At 36.8% G+C, this 17,511-nt stretch overlaps 1 protein-coding gene across 1 annotated transcript in view; it reads left to right on the top strand.

Moving 5' to 3' along the window:
- Positions 1-13,168: 13,168 nt before the first annotated feature.
- pdlim5.L (PDZ and LIM domain 5 L homeolog) overlaps positions 13,169-17,511 on the top strand; it is a 159,980-nt gene continuing 155,637 nt past the window's right edge. Inside the window, exon 1 of the mRNA XM_041579355.1 lies at positions 13,169-13,484. The gene's annotated coding sequence lies outside the window, so the exon portion shown is untranslated. The remainder of the gene's footprint in view (positions 13,485-17,511) is intronic.

The raw sequence follows: 17,511 nt of genomic DNA, 5'->3' as shown, positions 1-17,511 counted from the left end.
TTTTTAAAATGGCAGTTTTCTATTAATGCTTACGCAATGGCACATACTACTAAAAAAGTTTATTGGTTTATTTACATGAAGCAGGGTTTTAGATATGAGCTGTTTTATGCAAATGAGACCTACATTTTTTGAGGGGTATAGTTTTCCTTTAAATATTTTTTTCTCAGTGTCTAGTGAAAAAATGTTTGAAATTAGGATATTTGCCAAATTAAAGATACATCTGTGATACTTACTTGAGCACAAAATGTTTTTCTGAGTGCAATGTGATTTTTTTATGCGTAATTGGAGAGTTTTAGCATAATTGCCTAGAAGCTGAGACAGCAGAGACATCAGTTTACTCCTTCAATCCTGGTGTCACTCTGCAATGTCTCTGCCACAGCTCAGAGTGCAACTGAGCAACTCCAGAGAAGGAGAGACTTAAATTGCCTTTTACAAGGGCTCATGACCCGAACCACCCATATGCGAAATATGTATTACGTTTATATTCACTTTGCCTGCCAAATACAGAAGAGACCCTCAGCACCTCACTGTCCCTTATACTTTTTACAGTTTATCAAAAGCAAAAGTCCCCAGTTTCAATCTCACAGAACATAAATAGTAACAATCAGTAAATGCATTGTAATGAGCCAGGGAGAGAAGTTCTGTTCTGATGTTTAGCTCCTCACTGTCCCTCCTCTCAATGAAATCCCTGGGAAGTGTACAAGCTCTTGCTACAGTGATTATGGTCCCTTAGGACTTTTATGTTCATTCAGCACTTCCCCAAGAGACCATAATCACTGTAGCAAGAGTTTGTACACTTCCCAGGGATTTCTAGGCTAGGAATCATCCACACAAAATCAGCTTGTTTATTGCAACAAAAAACTCCAAATACAATTGTATTACAAGAGAGCCCCCCCCCCCAGCTTAACGTAACATTACATTTTATATTGCAGAGTAAACAATATTATCAGATCACTATCATTTATATTATTTGATTGGATATAAATTGCTTTCTCACTATGATTTCTCATACTATTGCACTCATAGCAAATGTTATACAATTACGTATGTTACAATCTTCAGTCTCTAAATTAACTAATATTAAAATTATCTTTTCATTAGCATGTGCTTATCACAAGACTTGATTTGCTGACAATAGTAGCTAATCATTTTAATCACACATGCAGTTTGAATTAATAAAATAAAATTAATGATTGCTTATCAATATGGTGCTCACCAGTAGCTGTTAAGGCCTGGACCTAACAGTTGATGATCGGTCCCCTATACAAATGCCCACTTTGCTAGTGTATCCCCTGTTTTTACTTACCAAAGAAGCAACCTAACAAAGAAGCAATAACAAAAAATAATAACAAAAAGAATCAGTAGGTGTCACCTTTAGTTAAACAATCCAGAACACACAGAACACAGAGATGGAGCAAAAATACATTACATGGCACAACACAGCAAGATATATCTTGCTAGATGCTTCCAGTATGCTGGTCAATATATTTAAAGGGGAAAAAAAATATGTATTGCAAACAGGAGCTTAATAAGTCTCAACATATTACTTTAAAAAGAATAAATATAGCTGTGTAACTTAAAAACATTACTTGGCTGCATGCATTCACCTGGTCATAAAAATTTTTAGCATTATCCAAATGTGAAGACTCTGAATTAGGGTTTGAAGGATCACATACATAGTTACATAGTTAAATTGGGTTGAAAAAAGACAAAGTCCATCAAGTTCAGCCCCTCCAAATTAAAACCGAGCATCCATACACACACCCCTCCCTACTTTCACATAAATTATATATACCCATATCTATACTAACTATAGAGTTTAGTATCACAATAGCCTTTGACATTAATTCTGTCCAAAAAATCATCCAAGCCATTCTTAAAGGCATTAACTGAATCAGCCATCACAACATCACCTGGCAGTGCATTTCACAACCTCACTGTCCTGCAGTGTTGGACTGGGACACCAGGGGCCCACCCAAAAACCTTAAACCAGGGGCCCACCTTGACAGTCTACCCTCATAATTTAAGTCTTCCATCTGTCTAACCAATTTATTTGCACGTCTCTGCACTCTCTCCAGCTCATTTATATCCCTGTTAAGGACTGGAGTCCAAAACTGCACTGCAAAACTCATCCATTGAGTTAATGCCCTTTTTTAGCTAGACAGAACTTTATTTACTTTAGTAGCCACAGAATGACACTGCCCAGAATTAGACAACTTGTTATCTACAAAAACCTCTAGATCCTTCTCATTTAAGGAAACTCCCAACACACTGACATTTAGGGGCACACTTACTAAGCTTGAGTGAAGGATTAGAATGAAAAAAAACATCGAATTTCAAAGTTTTTTTTTTGGCTACTTTGACCATCAAATTGGCTACTTTGACCTTCGACTACGACTTCGACTTCGAATCGAACGATTCGAACTTAAAAACGTTAGACTATTCAACCATTCGATAGTCAAAGTACTGTCTCTTTAAAAAAAACTTCGACTACCTACTTCGCCACCTAAAACCTACCAAGCACCAATGTCAGCCTATGGGGACCCCATAAGCTTTCTAAGAAATTTCTGATCGAAGGAAAATCGTTCGATCGATGGATTAAAATCCTTTGAATCCTTAGATTCGAAGGATTTAATCATTCGATCCAATGATTTTTCCTTCTATCGTTCGATCTAAGTAAATGCGATAAATCCTTCGACTTCGATATTCGAAGTCAAAGGATTTTACTTTGATGGTCGAATATCGAGGGTTAATTAACCCTCGATATCCAACCCTTAGTAAATGTGAGCGTCAGTGTATAACTTGCATTTATATTATTTTTGCCAAAGTGCATAACCTTGCATTTATCAATATTGAACCTCTTTTTCCAGTTTGCTACCCAGTTTCCCAACTTAGACAAATCACTCTGCAAAGTGGCAGCATCCTGCAGGGAACCTATAGCACAATTTAGTATCATCTGCAAAAATAGAAACAGTACTTTCAATGCCCACCTCCAGGTCATTGATAAACAAGTTGAAAAGCAAGGGACCTAGTGCAGAGCCCTCTTTGTAGTCTATCTTTTAGCCAGTTCTCTATCCAGGTACAAATATTATGTTCCAGGCGAACATTCCTTAATTTAAGCAGTAACCTTTTATCTGGCACTGTATCAAATGCTTTAGCAAAGTCTAAGTAAATCACATCCACTGCCATTCCAGAATCAAGGTCCCTACTTACCTTCTCATAAAAATAAATTAAGTTAGTCTGGCAATATCTATTACACATAAAACCATGCTGGCACACACTCATAGTATTATGATTTGCTCTAAAGTCCAGTATCTTATCCTTTATTAACACTTCGAAAAGCTTTTCTACCACTGACGTCCGACTAACTGGCCTATAGTTTTGAGGCTGAGAACGGGATCTTTTTTTGGATAGAGGCACCACATTAGCAATTCGCCAGTCTCTCGGCACTATGCCAGACCTCAACGAATCCTGAAAAATTAAGTAAAGAGGTTTGGCAATCACAGCGCTAAGCTCGCTAAGTACCCTGGGATACATCTGGGCCCGGACCTTTGTTAATCTTAACATGTTCTAGTCTCTTTTGAATTTCCTCATGTGTGAACCATGCATCATTAGTTGTATTACTAGAATTGGGACTATTAAGAAGGAAATTTTCAATAACTGGTTCCTTATTTGTGTAGACAGATGAAAAATATGAGTTCAGAATCTGTGCTTTTATTTTGTTTTATCAACCAGCTGACCCCCCCCCTCTGATACTAAAGGTCCCACCCATTCCTGCTTAATTTTTTTACTATTAACATATTTAAAAAATAATTTTGGATTATTTTTACTGCTTGCTGCAATATCCTTTTCCATATCAATTTTAGCTTGCCTTATAGCTTCTTTGCATGATTTATTGGCCTCCTTGTACCTTATAAATGATTTGGCTGTCCCAGCTAACTTGAAAGCCTTAAAAGCACATCTTTTCTTACCCACCTCAACACCAAGGCTTCTATTGAACCAAAAAGGTTTTGCTTTGCAACAATGTTCCTTGCTTACATGGAGAAAATACTGACATGTATATTTATTAAGCAACATTTTAAAGACTTCCCATTTTTGTTCTATGTTTAACCCTGTGAAAAGCATTTCCCACTTAATATGTTGCAGAGATGCCCTTATATTGTCAAAGTTTGCTCGTCTGAATTTTAGAGTTTTAGTTATTCCCTTCTAGAATTGCTTCTGCAACAGAATCTCAAAGGAGACCATGTTATGATCACTATTCCCTAAATGCTCACCCACACAAATGCTAGAGATGAGTTCAGAATTATTAGTTATTACAAGGTCCAAAAGTGAGTTATTCCTAGTAGGTTCTTGAACGAGCTGGAATAAAAAGTTGTCATTCAGCATATTTACAAACCTACTAGCTTTTTCTGTCTTGGAAACCCTACGTCAGAGTTAATCTCCCGGAATACAAAAGGAAAATGTATACCATCACAGACAATATTGTCGTATTGTTTATTTCTACAGGGGTAGACACAGTCAGCAGAGGAACCCTGAGCAGAAAGTATTTAGCACCTTTCTACTGGTTCTGCGCCAAAAACAAAACCTGTGGGGGGCAGTTGGTGATAAATATTAAAAGGGGTTGTTCACCTTTAAAATAATTTTTAGTATAATATATAGCATTGTATTCTGAGACAATTTGCAATTGCTATTCTGTTTTTATTATTTGTTTTTTGAGTGTTTTTTTTAGCTTGCTAAAGTCCAAATTACTCTCATAACCATGCATTGACAAGAGACTAGAATATGGATAGGAGAAGGATTGAATAGAAAGATGAGTAATAAAAAGCATTTTTAGCATTAAAGAGCATTTGTTTTTAGATGGGGTCAGTGCCCCCCCCCCCCATTTAAAAGCTGGAAACAATCAGAAGAAGAAGGCAAATCATTCAAAAACTCAAAAACTATAAAAAGAAAAAGAAAAATTAAAGGCCAATTGAATGTTGCTTAGAATTAGCCATTCTATAACATACTAAAGTTAACTTAACAGTGAACTCCTTTGAGGTGGTTGAGCAGAAAATAATAATAAAAAAAACATTAAAATAATTTTCCCTGGGAGAAATAAAAGTGTATATTGAGGAAATGTTTGAAATTATATTTGCCAAATTAAAAACAAATCTGTTTGCATAAACATACTTGGCCACAAAAAGTTTCTATGAGTGCAATGTGATTTTTGGAGATTTTTAGCATAATTGCCTAGAAGCAGAGACATTGGCTCACTTCTTCAATTCTGGTTTCACTTCATGGATAATACAGTATACTCTGCAATGTCAGAGCCAGTTCTGCCACAGCTCAGAGTGCTGAATGCATCAGGTCAGTCTTGAGCAACTCAAGAGAAGGAGAGATTTAAATTGCTTTTTAAAATGGCTCGTGACCCCACAACCCCAGCCACCCCTTTGAGAGAGGAATGTTTATCAAGTATATATTTACTTTGCTGCAGGCTACTTGGGGAGGCAGATATATCCACATAAAAGTTTGAAAATAGGTTGAAAAGCGTAAGAGGAGGGAGAGAGGAAGAAAATATAAGGGGCTCTTGGTAAAGAGTAAAAGAGAGAAAATGGAGAAGAGAAATTAAAGAAAGCAGTAAAAAAAAAGTGGGGAAATCAAGAAAGAAAAAAAAATTAAGGGTGGATGTTTTTTGATTTCCACAATTTTAGATGTCCTACTATCACTTGAATATAAATTGTGACCTTCCTATATTATCTAATCATTCTGATTTGTGCAGTTGCAGAAACACAGCACCAAATATATGGCAAAATTGTCCATGAATCAAAGCTAAATAACAACAGGATGAAAAAAGCAGAAAACCAAGACAATGGATAAGCGGCAGCAAAGGTTTTTTATTGAACTTACAAGTGCTTTTGATACCATAGTTCCCATTAGCTAAAAAAACGGGTTGGCACAAAACCGGATCATAGTTAAAAAAGTTGCTGCTTAAAAATATTCATTGTACAAGTTACATCTGTCAAGAAAGGCTTATGCATTTCATGCCTCTCTGAGACACTGGGTCATAGGCTGAATGTGACAATTACCAACCAAAATATTCTTACTGATATTCAGCGATTGAATCAGTCATTTTAAAGGCTTTAACTTATTTGAAAGAGCATTTTAAAATGGTACAAATACAAAACAACTGTGTTGTTGTAGTTTTACACGGCTTGGGGGAAGTTTTGATTGAAACAAAAATGTTCCCATTGGAATTGTAATTATATTTTCTACCTAAAGACAATGCTTACTATACAAATGATGTTCACCATATGAAATGACAGCTTAACCCTTAATATTAGTAGAAGACGTTGATGATCTTACCTCAGAGAGAAGAACTACATCCAGTCATTTTGGGCAGGTTTTTGCTTGAGGACATATTCTTGTGGAACCTGAGTAGAAATCATTAAAGCATCACTAGGGATTATTCCCCTTTTATTTGATCTCTGCATTTATACTATATACATCTATTTACACTGACTAATTTTAAATCTCCTTTTATAGTCACTCTTTCTGCCAGACATTTTTAAGCAACATGAAAATCCAGATGTTTTCCATACTCAGACACTTTATTTAAAAAAAAAAAAACAACTTCCTTTAGTTTGGTTTGCCCTGCTGTCAACATTATATAATTTTACAAATGTGCTGCGGGGCGATGCTGCTATCTTTTAGATAGGAAATAAACAACAGTTTTTAAATAAATCCCTAAGAACTTTGATGGGTTTATTACATGCATTAGGTATAACCACATCCTTGAAGCCTGTCAGAATCACATCCTCTCAACTTCTGTAAACCCAGCAACCATAGCCAAAGTGGTAGTTTGTATGTATTTGCAGATGATGCAGCAGGGTATAACATGGTAGTATTCTGATTATATTCATTAGCCTTCATTTTAAGAGACACTTTCCATGAAAAAATAACATCTGTATTTGTGTATGCCGTTTGTTTTTGTGTAGGCCAACTCTGTGATTATCAACAGAGTTTCACTGCATGCTTCCCAACTCCACTAGAAAAGTGAATCATTCTGCTATAATGCAGTACTGTCACATACGGCTCCCTAAATTCAGAACAAGTTCTAAGCTCCCTGGTCACGGCTTAATCTTCCGCCTGTAGCAGCCGCCTTTGGCCTCGGGAGGAGCCCTCAGCTACTCAGATGCCACCAGGTCCTATCTTGAGAGGAACAAAGCAGATGTTCTGAACAAGCAAAGGGGCACATGCTATTCCAAGGTTTTGGACAGAAGGCAACAATTCTGGGAATAGACGGAAATCGTACCATATATGCTTTAGTGTAGATCTGCTCACTTAATGACTCATATAGTTACCCACCCTTCTCCATAATAGAAATAATGAAATGTGTTTCCTGAGTCCTGATCCTGTGGTTCTCGCTTAAAGAAACAGCAACACCAGAACCTATCATACGTATTATATCATAACAATTAAAATATAATGTACTGTTGCTCAACACTGGTAAAACTATCATGTGTGCCTCAAAAAGACTACTATAGTTTATATATATATATATATATATATATATATATATATATATATATATATAAGCTGCTGTGTAGCCATGGGGGCAGCCATTCAAGATGGAAAAAAGGAAAAAACGCACACCATTGTATTGGACAGGGTTTATCTGTTATGTTATATCCATCAAATAACAATAATTTAGCTGCTCATTTTTGTTGCAATAACCCCCACTCCCTACCATAAGTACAAAATAAGTACTTCATCCACTGTTAAAACATTGTGATTTTGCCGGCTCACATCAGTGATATTTTGGTTCAAGTCAGTAGGGCTCATTACCACTGAAGGTGGCTTTTTACCTAGAATGCAATTTTTGTATCACTGCATGCACTGAATATTTCCTTACCTGACGGATGTTGTATGGACACAGGTCGCAGTGGGAACCCTGGAGTTATCACCAGCTTGAAGGAGATGGCAGCTCCAGAGCTCAGTTGAGTTGAGTTAAAGTCATAGCAGTAGCTTTTCAATGAAGTTAAAATTTGTAATCTGGCAAGGTTGGAGCAAGTATTGAAGTTTGCAACCAATTTTAATGCTTTAATTGGGGTAATTTAATAAAATGTGCAAAGTTTGCTGCAAGTCTAATCACAGCCAAAAAGCATAGGTTTAAAAAAAGGGCCAATGTTTTGCAGTATGATCAATGCTGACATACGTAAGCCTAGTTGGCCTATTTTAGCTAATTTTTTATTTCAATAAGGAAAGTGTCAGATGCTTCAGTAAAATTTGTTTCATCTTTATACAGTACTCAGTCTCAATCTGCATGTGTACCAAAGTAGTTTACTAACATTACCCCTAACCAGATTAAAAGGAAAACTAAAGCATTCTGTGCAAGTTATTTTTATGTTTTCAAAAAAAGACGTTAGGGGATTATTTACTTATGTAAAGAGTGTGCAAAATGCTCAAATTTTTGATCTGTCGTGAGGTGTAGAGTGCAGCAATTCCCCCAGACAGAAGTATTCTGAGCACTAAACTGGCAACTAAATGATTCACTCACTAAAATATTTTTTGCAATTCACATGATGATTTTTAGTACACACAGGGGCCCATTTACTTAGCTCGAGTGAAGTAATAGAGGAAAAAAAACTTTGTCTCTTTAAAAAAAATTCAACCCCTAGTTAGCCACCTAATAGCTACCGAAGTCAATGTTAGCCTATGGGGAAGGTCCCCATAGGCTTAGCTATCTTTTTTTGGTCAAACAAAAATCGTTCGATCGATGGATTAAAATCCTTCGAATCGAACGATTCAAAGGATTTAATCGTTCGATCGAACGAATAGCGCTAAATCCTTCGACTTGGATATTCGAAGTCGAATGATTTAACTTTGACAGTCGAATATCGAGGGTTAATTAACCCTCGATATTCGACCTTAAGTAAATTTGCCCCACAATGTATGAAAAGTGCAATTTTTTAAAAATATTTCCCTTATTTACTAGCATATATTATAATGAATGCTTTCATCAAGTGCAAATTGGTGACTCCAAGGATAGCACTGCTGATTTGCACCACTTATGTCTTGAGTTCATTTCCAATATGGACACATTCTACAAGGAGTTTATTTATTCTACTTGTGTCTGTGATTAACAATCTCTGTAGAATGATTTAAAAGGCTTTGGTACTATATAAATAAAGAATAATAATAGCGGACTTTATAATTAAAGTAAGCATGACTTCACCATACATCTGCTTTTTATAATGCACAGCAAGTCATTGAAGTGATCAAGATGGCGCACACTAAAGGAGACATGCTCAAGATGTTAAATGGCAACACACCCAAATATTTTAAATGTATGACAAAGAACCAGTTTCACTAGTTGCATGGATGATGAACAGGATTCCTTTATTTTCCTGTATCAATTTATTGGTATTTCTTTAGCTTTTCAATACCCTTGTGTCATGTCATGGGAAGGCCATCCCTTGACCTTTACACAGTTCTTGGAAATACACAAATGATGCTAGAGAGAAACCATCTGATTACATTTAGTCAATTCAGAGAATACTTTAGGTGGATACAGGATACTTTATGAGCTGCAAGTTGCTCTAGATATGTTAACATGTTTTATATTTTTGAATATTGTTTTCAGTCTTTAAAGCCAGATATATCATTTTTAATGAGCTGTTAAGTTGAAGAGATTCAGTTTCAGAACTCCATCCATGTCAAATAACTAAAGATCCCTTTTGTTGTTCTGCAAGAATTAGCAAACTCATTAAATGAGTTTGCTAAGCAGCAACCTGAAACACAGATGCAAAAGAATATGGGTACATAGGAGAAAACTTTGGCACTACAGGTATGGGATCCGTTATCTGAAAACCCATGACTCCCTTTTATCCAAATAATCCACATTTTGAAAAACTATTTCCTTTTTCTTTGTAATAATAAAATGGTAGCTTGTACTTGATCCAACTGAGATATAATTAATCCTTATTGGAAGCAAAACCAGCCGTCTGCGTTTAATGTTTACATGATTTTCTAGTAGACTTAAAGGGATCCTGTCATCAGAAAACATGTTTTTTTCAAAACGCATCAGTTAATAGTGCTACTCCAGCAGACTTCTGCACTGAAATCCATTTCTCAAAAGAGCAAACAGATTTTTTTATATTCAATTTTGAAATCTGACATGGGCTAGACATTTTGTCAATTTCCCAGCTGCCCCTGGTCATGTGACTTGTGCCTGCACTTTAGGAGAGAAATGCTTTCTGGCAGGCTGCTGTTTTTCCTTCTCAATGTAACTGAATGTGTCTCAGTGGGACATGGGTTTTTACTATTGAGTGTTGTTCTTAGATCTACCAGGCAGTTGTTATCATGTGTTATGGAGCTGCTATGTGGTTACCTTCCCATTGTTCTTTTGTTTGGCTGCTGGGGGGAAAGGGAGGGGGGTGATATCACTCCAACTTGCAGTACAGCAGTAAAGAGTGATTGAAGTTTATTAGAGCACAAGTCACATGACTTTGGGCAGCTGGGAAATTGACAATATGTCTAGCACCATGTCAGATTTCAAAATTGAATATAAAAAAATCTGTTTGCTCTTTTGAGAAATGGATTTCAGTGCAGAATTCTGCTGGAGCAGCACTATTAACTGATTCATTTTGAAAAAATTTTTTCCCATGACAGTATCCCTTTAAGGAAAAACCCAGGTACTCTGGATAACAGGCCCCATACCTGTATTATCTTCAATAAATTAATTTCATAATTATTGCATCATTATTATTTCTATGCATATATTTGTTACAGAGTTATTCAAAATTAGTTAGGCTTATGGCACATGCATCATTTTAACACTAATATATTACCGCCACAAAGAAACACCTAATAACCCCCAACTTGTACCCCCCATCATTGGCATTTATTAAAACCACCTGCTCCAGTCTCCTGATCTAACCTACGCCCGCTCCGTCTTTGTTCCTGTCCAGTCTGCTCCCCATCTTGTTGTGACTCTATGCCCTGGTCACCCTGGTCCTGCCTTTTCCTTGCTGTGACGCCTTACAGCAAATGCCTCAAGGACTCACCCTTCTCTCAGCACCCCCTACCTAATCCTTGATAGACAGTTAGATCCAATATATCTTGTTAGGGGGGCTCCTTTTGCCTAGAAGATGTATTAGAGCTCACTCTATTAAAATCACCAGAAATCCTGTCCCTCTACATGCAGAATTTGTGCAAAAGGCAGTTACTTTGTTTGTACTGAAATCAGTTATTTGAATGAGTTGTAATATATCTGCTAGGAAGGAAGCGCCCACCATAAGATATATTGGATCTAACTGTCAATGACTAGGGATGTAGCGAACCGCCGATAATGTGTTCGCGAACGCCGTTCGCGAACACCGGCAAAAAATGCGAACAGTTCGCGAACTTCGAACATCCGAAAATCGTTCGATTCGAACGATCGAAGGATTTTAATCGTTCGATCGAACAATTTTCGTTCGAATCGAACGAAAATCGTTCGATTTTAGCGACCGAATGGTCGAACGATTTTGACGCGAACGCCTATTGGCGAACGTCGCGCGACGTTCGCGAACTTGCGGCGGACGCGAACAGCCGATGTTCGCGCGAACAAGTTTGCCGCAGAACAGTCCGCGACATCCCTATCAATGACTGACACCCAACTGCTGTAAGAAGACAAAATGAAGAGAAACAGATGCTGAGAGATGGATAGTGAACATAAGTTTCTTATTCCAGTGTGATGAAGCTTATATTAAATTTTCATTTTCGCTATAGTTCCCCTTTAAGATTCGCTCATTTGGTTGTCAAATGAGCAGATCAAATGCTAGGAGAGGATGGAATAAACAAGCTGATTTGGTCCATGTCCAAATGGAATTATTAAACCTGTCGTACAGATAGCTGTCCAATTTTCGGCCACATATTAATTGGCTAAGTCGTCTAAAAGGGCCCATACATGTGCAGATAAATTGCAGACAGCTTAAATCTGTCTGTATATGGTCAGCTTCAGCTCTGTGGTTGCCAGATCATTTTACTTACGCTGGTGTGATTCTTTGATGACTGGCATTGGTATTATTCATAATGTGATCCTGTTCTCAGCCAGGAAGCTACACGACATCTGTGGCAGAAATCTTTTAAAAGGTCCATTAAGGAATATGATTTGAATACGTTCCTAATCACAATAAATATGTGCCACTGTTAGGAATTTAATGTGAAAATGTGGTGATTTTTGTACAGTAGGATCCCTTATCCGGAAACGTGATATCCAGAAAGCTCCAAATTACAGAATGGCTGTCTCCCATAGACTCCATTTTATTCAAATAATCCAAATTTTTAAAAATGATTTCCTTTTTCTCTGTAATAATAAATCGGTAGTTTGTACTTGATCCCAACTAAGATATAATTAATCCTTATTGGAAGAAAAAACAGCCTATTGGGTTTATTTAATGTTTAAATGAATTACTAGTAGAATTAAGGCATGAACACCGAAATTACGGAAAGATCCGTTATCCGGAAAACCGCAGGTCCCAAACATTCTGGATAACAGGTCCCATACCACTGAAGCAGCAAGAAAAACAGATATACCTGAGCATTAATAGAGTCTCTGATCTTCAGGTACTGGTAAAGAAAGATTCTTCACGGATCCTAGGAGAAGATGACCCACATACTGACAGAAAAGTGGCCTGAGTTTCCAGGAAAGTAAACTGTAACGGGAAGATAATTCCGACTAGAGATATGTGGTCTTAATGATGAACTCTTCCTACAGGTCCTTCACAAGGTGAACCTCCTTATGGGAATGGATGGGGTTAATCCCTACAGCTGAGAAGAACACGGATTCTCACAGAGGTAAGTAATCATGGACCATTGGAAACTTGAGTAAATATGCAGTCCCGGATTTAGGAGCCAATCAATGATGTAAGTCCCCCACTTAGGAAGATAACCATGCAGTCAAAAATGGAGTAATGTAGTAATAAGCTAAGCCAGGCAACATAAACAAGCAAGGGTTAACAGCATAGTCTTTAGCGGGAATAAGTAGCCTTGCAGGGAAACAAAAACAAGTGTTGCACAGCTGCCAAGGGTTAATGGCACCGTCTTGACTAAGCTGAGAAGGGCTTGAAACAGTTAATCACAGCCTTGCAATATAAATCATAAACAGTGCTTGTTTGAGCTTGCAGGGGTTAATAAACAGTCTAAAAGTGAATCCAACAGTGATATCCTTTGCTGTAGGAATGACAATTTTCAGGCAGAAAATAAATGCATATTGGTGCTGAAATAGTCACACACGGACAAGGCAGAGCCATTGCTAAGCAGCAACATTCAGGAAACCGAGCCGCTGAGGAAAGAGCGTAGCCAAAATCAGGAACACGCCAGGTCAAGCCAGAAGATCTGTAGCACCAATGCTCAGATGCCAAGGGAGAAGAACTGAGCCGAATCCAGCACCGAGTCGAAGTCAGGAACCGAGCGAATCACGGAGTAATTAATACAGACGCCAAAGTTACTTCCTGGTTAACGTAAGTATAACTGCGCCTCTTAATAGTCAGACGAAGGCAACTACAACAGCCAGCATGGTTTAATGCAAAGTAGATCTTCCCAAACTAGTCTTGTTTTGTCTTGAACAAAAAGATGAGCAAAAAGCTAGACTATGAGTATACATGATTTATTTAAATTTTGCAAAAGTATTTGCTCCAATACAGGATTTTACTTATATCATAAACATATATTGGACTTGAATATACCATTTGTGCTTGATGGAGAACAGGCTGTGAGACTGCAAAGAATAGTAATAAATGGAATGTTTTCTAGTTGGAGCCTTGTTAATAGAACACCCAAGGGTCTGTTTGGTCTGTCGCTGTTTAACTGCAAAACTTGCCTTATAGTTCAAAATATTGTAAGTGCTGTCACTGTGTTTGCTGATTCTTTTAAACTGAGCAAAAATAATAGCTTTCATGCAGGATGTTTCAAATTTCCTGACTGATTTTAATAAATTGAGACATTGGGCAGTTAACTAGCAAAGAAAGTTCAATGTTAAAAAATGCAAGATTGTGTATTTGGGGCAAAAACATGAATGCTAGCTATACAGTAAACAGAAATTTGTTGGGTATTTTTATAACTGAGGGAGGTTTTTTGGTGTATTGTGCATAGCAGATTGCAAATCTCTGTTAAATCAGTCTGTCTGCTAAAGCTATGAAAGGACTTTCCTGAATACAAAGAGGTATTGACACAAGAGAAAAAAACTAATTTTGACTATATATATATATATATATATATATATATATATATATATATATATATATATATATATATATATATATATATATATATATATATTCCTGTTAAGACTTCACCTTTCACTAGTTGATTTGTTGAAGAGAGTGAAATGTACTGCCTGGGCATGTTGTAATGGCAGATTCTCTTAATGTCTTTTAGGAGCTCTTGGAAATAGGTAAGGGGATACCTGTTCATACTTATGGGGTTTAATAAAATATTTTCCAGCTGTTTGTAGCAGTTAGAGAAGCTAGGTGAAGCAGTTAGGGTGTCGAAAAGCACTTCCAGCACCAAACTGCATCTACATTAATAGTTTTAAGGCAACTGTACAACATTTGTGTAATTTAGCATATATCAGAGGCAATTGCATTAAAAAACAGGATGACGTCTTTCTCTGTACTCTGCATAAAAATTATGGTTATTCATTATTCTTAGGCACAAGTGTGCACCCCTGGGTGGCAGTAGCTTCAGGGTTCCCCTTAGTCAATAAGTACATTTAATTTATCAGGACAGACGCGTGTTGTGTTCATTATGGTGTTTGGACAGTGTAAAATATTAAACTTAACCACCACCCCGTAAACACCACAAAAGAATCTACAGCACTGGCTGTCAAGGACCTTACTGTCAAAAGTCCTTGAATCTACCTTTCTAAATGCCCCCACCAATGACACTAAACGGCTACCAGATTTAACCGTTTAAAAAGGAAGGGGGTTTCCAACCTGTGCTCAAATAACAACAGAAAAATAGTTTTGTATTTTTATTACTCACGTGTTAATATAAAATAAGGTATTGCATGAGAATCACCGAGGGATGTCTTGATACAGCTGTTCTTAAAATATGGAAGATATTATTTCCGATTTAATTTGGTGAAGTGGTTTACAGTTGGATTGTTAGCATGTCTGCATAATAACAAATGTGGAAGTGGAACCAGTAAACTGTAGCCAACACATAAATTAGCCTTTTCCTTTCTTCACTGCTTGCCTGCCCTCGGCTTTCAAAATACTGAACAGATAGCCCTCTGATTAAAACAGTAGGATTCCTATGCCATTTTTCCTAGTAGAAATGAAAACAACTTGAATTTCGGAGAGGAAAATTGGAAATCACTTTTTCTATGCTATCCAACTAAAGAACATAAAGGGAGACTGAGGAACAAAAGGTAGCCTGTTACAAATAAAGCATAACCAACCCAAGATAAAGCACTAAGAATTTGTATTTCTTGGTCAATATTTTATGGAACAAAGTCACCAACAATCTAAAAATGTTGGTAGTTAAATGTGAAAATAAATCATAAATCATACTTACTAGAAACCTAAAATGTATCATATATATTTCCAAATTACATAGAATTGCCCTTCCTTTTGGTTGGTACTTTTCTTATTGCAGCATGGATGGTATAATGGAAAAAGTAAAACAGATAACTGGCATGAACAAAAAATCTCCTTCACCCTTCATACAGGTACGGGCTCTGTTATCCAAAATGCTTGGGACCTACGGGTTTTCCGGATAAGGGATCTTTAAATAATCTAGATCACCCTACCTTAAGTCTGCTAAAATCATTTAGACATTTAGGGGCAGATTTATCAAGGGTCGAATTTCGAAATGAAAAAAACGCCAAAATTCGACCATCGAATAGGCTAGTACGACATTCGAAGTCAAAGGATTTTTAAGATCGTACGGTTTTACAAAAAAATCCTTTGACTTCCCAAACTTAGCCAAATACTGGCTATAGGTTCTTAGAGGTCCCCATAGGCTAACATAGCAATTCGGCAGGTTTAAGGTGGCGAAGTGTCAAAGTTTTTTAAAGAGATGGTACTTTGATTTTCGAATGGTCGAATAGTCAAAGCATTTTCGCTTCAAATCGAAGTCGAATTTGGCCTATTCGATGGTCGAAGTACCCAAAAATTACTTCGCAATTCGAAGTTTTTGAATTCGAAAATTCACTTCGAATTCACTTCGACCCTTAATAAATATGCCCCTAAATAAACCCAACAGGATTGTTTTGTCATCAATGTGGATTTATGCATCTTAGTTACCATCTTGTACTAGGTACAGTTTTATAATTACAGAGAAAAAGGAAATCACTTTTAAAAAATATAATTATTTGTTTAAAATTGACCCAATGGCAAATGGCTTTCCTGTAATTCAGAGGTTTCTGGATAATGGGTTTTCAATAGATAGACATGGCTACTTAAGGCAGTGGTGTGACTAGGAGTTACTGGGAACCACATTAAAGTCTTTTTATACCACCCGCATTGAATCCCCCCACTAGTTACAATTCCATTGGACCCTTTATATTCCTAATACACATTTATAAATATAGTACCTTTTTCCTTTTTATTTTTAGCATAATATAATTGTATAGCTTGCATAGTTCTTTAATGATGCTTCTTTATTTTTCCATTGGCCTTTACAGGTTATCATAATATTTATAAGAACTAATGTATGTAGACAGCATAATACTTATGTTTCAATAGACAGTTTGTGTTTAAATTTAGACACATTTATTCCTCTACCGAAGGCTTTTCATAGCTGAAATGATTCATCAACAATCTTATCAAAACAGAAAGCATGACATCATGTGTGTTAACATCTCTACTACTTTAAATCTAGAAGCCAATACCAAAATAATCTTCACTGTCCTTGGATCCTAGCTACGAAGGGCAAACAAACAGAACACATGCCATACCATATTGATGTTGATGCCAAAGATTATATCTCTGTAGAATTGGTTTTGCCAAAATGGACAGCTGGTTCAAGTTCTAAATACAAATTAATTCAAGATATCATTTCTGGGCTACTAATAATGCTATTCTCTGTTTTGGTTTATATGAATTCTATTATAACCTTCAGATTAATGACCCTAATTAAAAATCATTACATTCAAAAACTTGCCTAAAACACACTGGAGCTCATTTATCAACACTGGGCAAATTTGCCCATGTGCAGTTACCTATAGCAACCTATCAGTGATTAGCTTTTTAAAGCCAGCTGCAAGTAAAACAATGAATGCAGCAATTTGATTGGTTACCATGGGTTACTGCCCATGAGCAAATTTGTCCAGTGTGGATAAATGACCCCCAATGTCAGGAGCGCTCTGTTGTGCAACAATCCACTCCAAATCCAAGATTGCATATGTTAGGAAAGCTGGTTACCCCAAAAAAATTTACGCTGCAGCCTCTCACCCTGAAAAAAGGAAAAGACGCCAGCGCAATAGGTAACGTTCAGTAAAATCCGCATCTTAGTGAATTTGCACAGTTATGTCCCTTCGTCAGA

Source organism: Xenopus laevis, chromosome 1L, assembly GCF_017654675.1.
Source record: "Xenopus laevis strain J_2021 chromosome 1L, Xenopus_laevis_v10.1, whole genome shotgun sequence".
NCBI classification, from domain to species: Eukaryota; Metazoa; Chordata; class Amphibia; order Anura; family Pipidae; genus Xenopus; species Xenopus laevis.
Note: the sequence above shows the minus strand (reverse complement) of the source record. Positions and strands in the feature narration are given on the sequence as shown.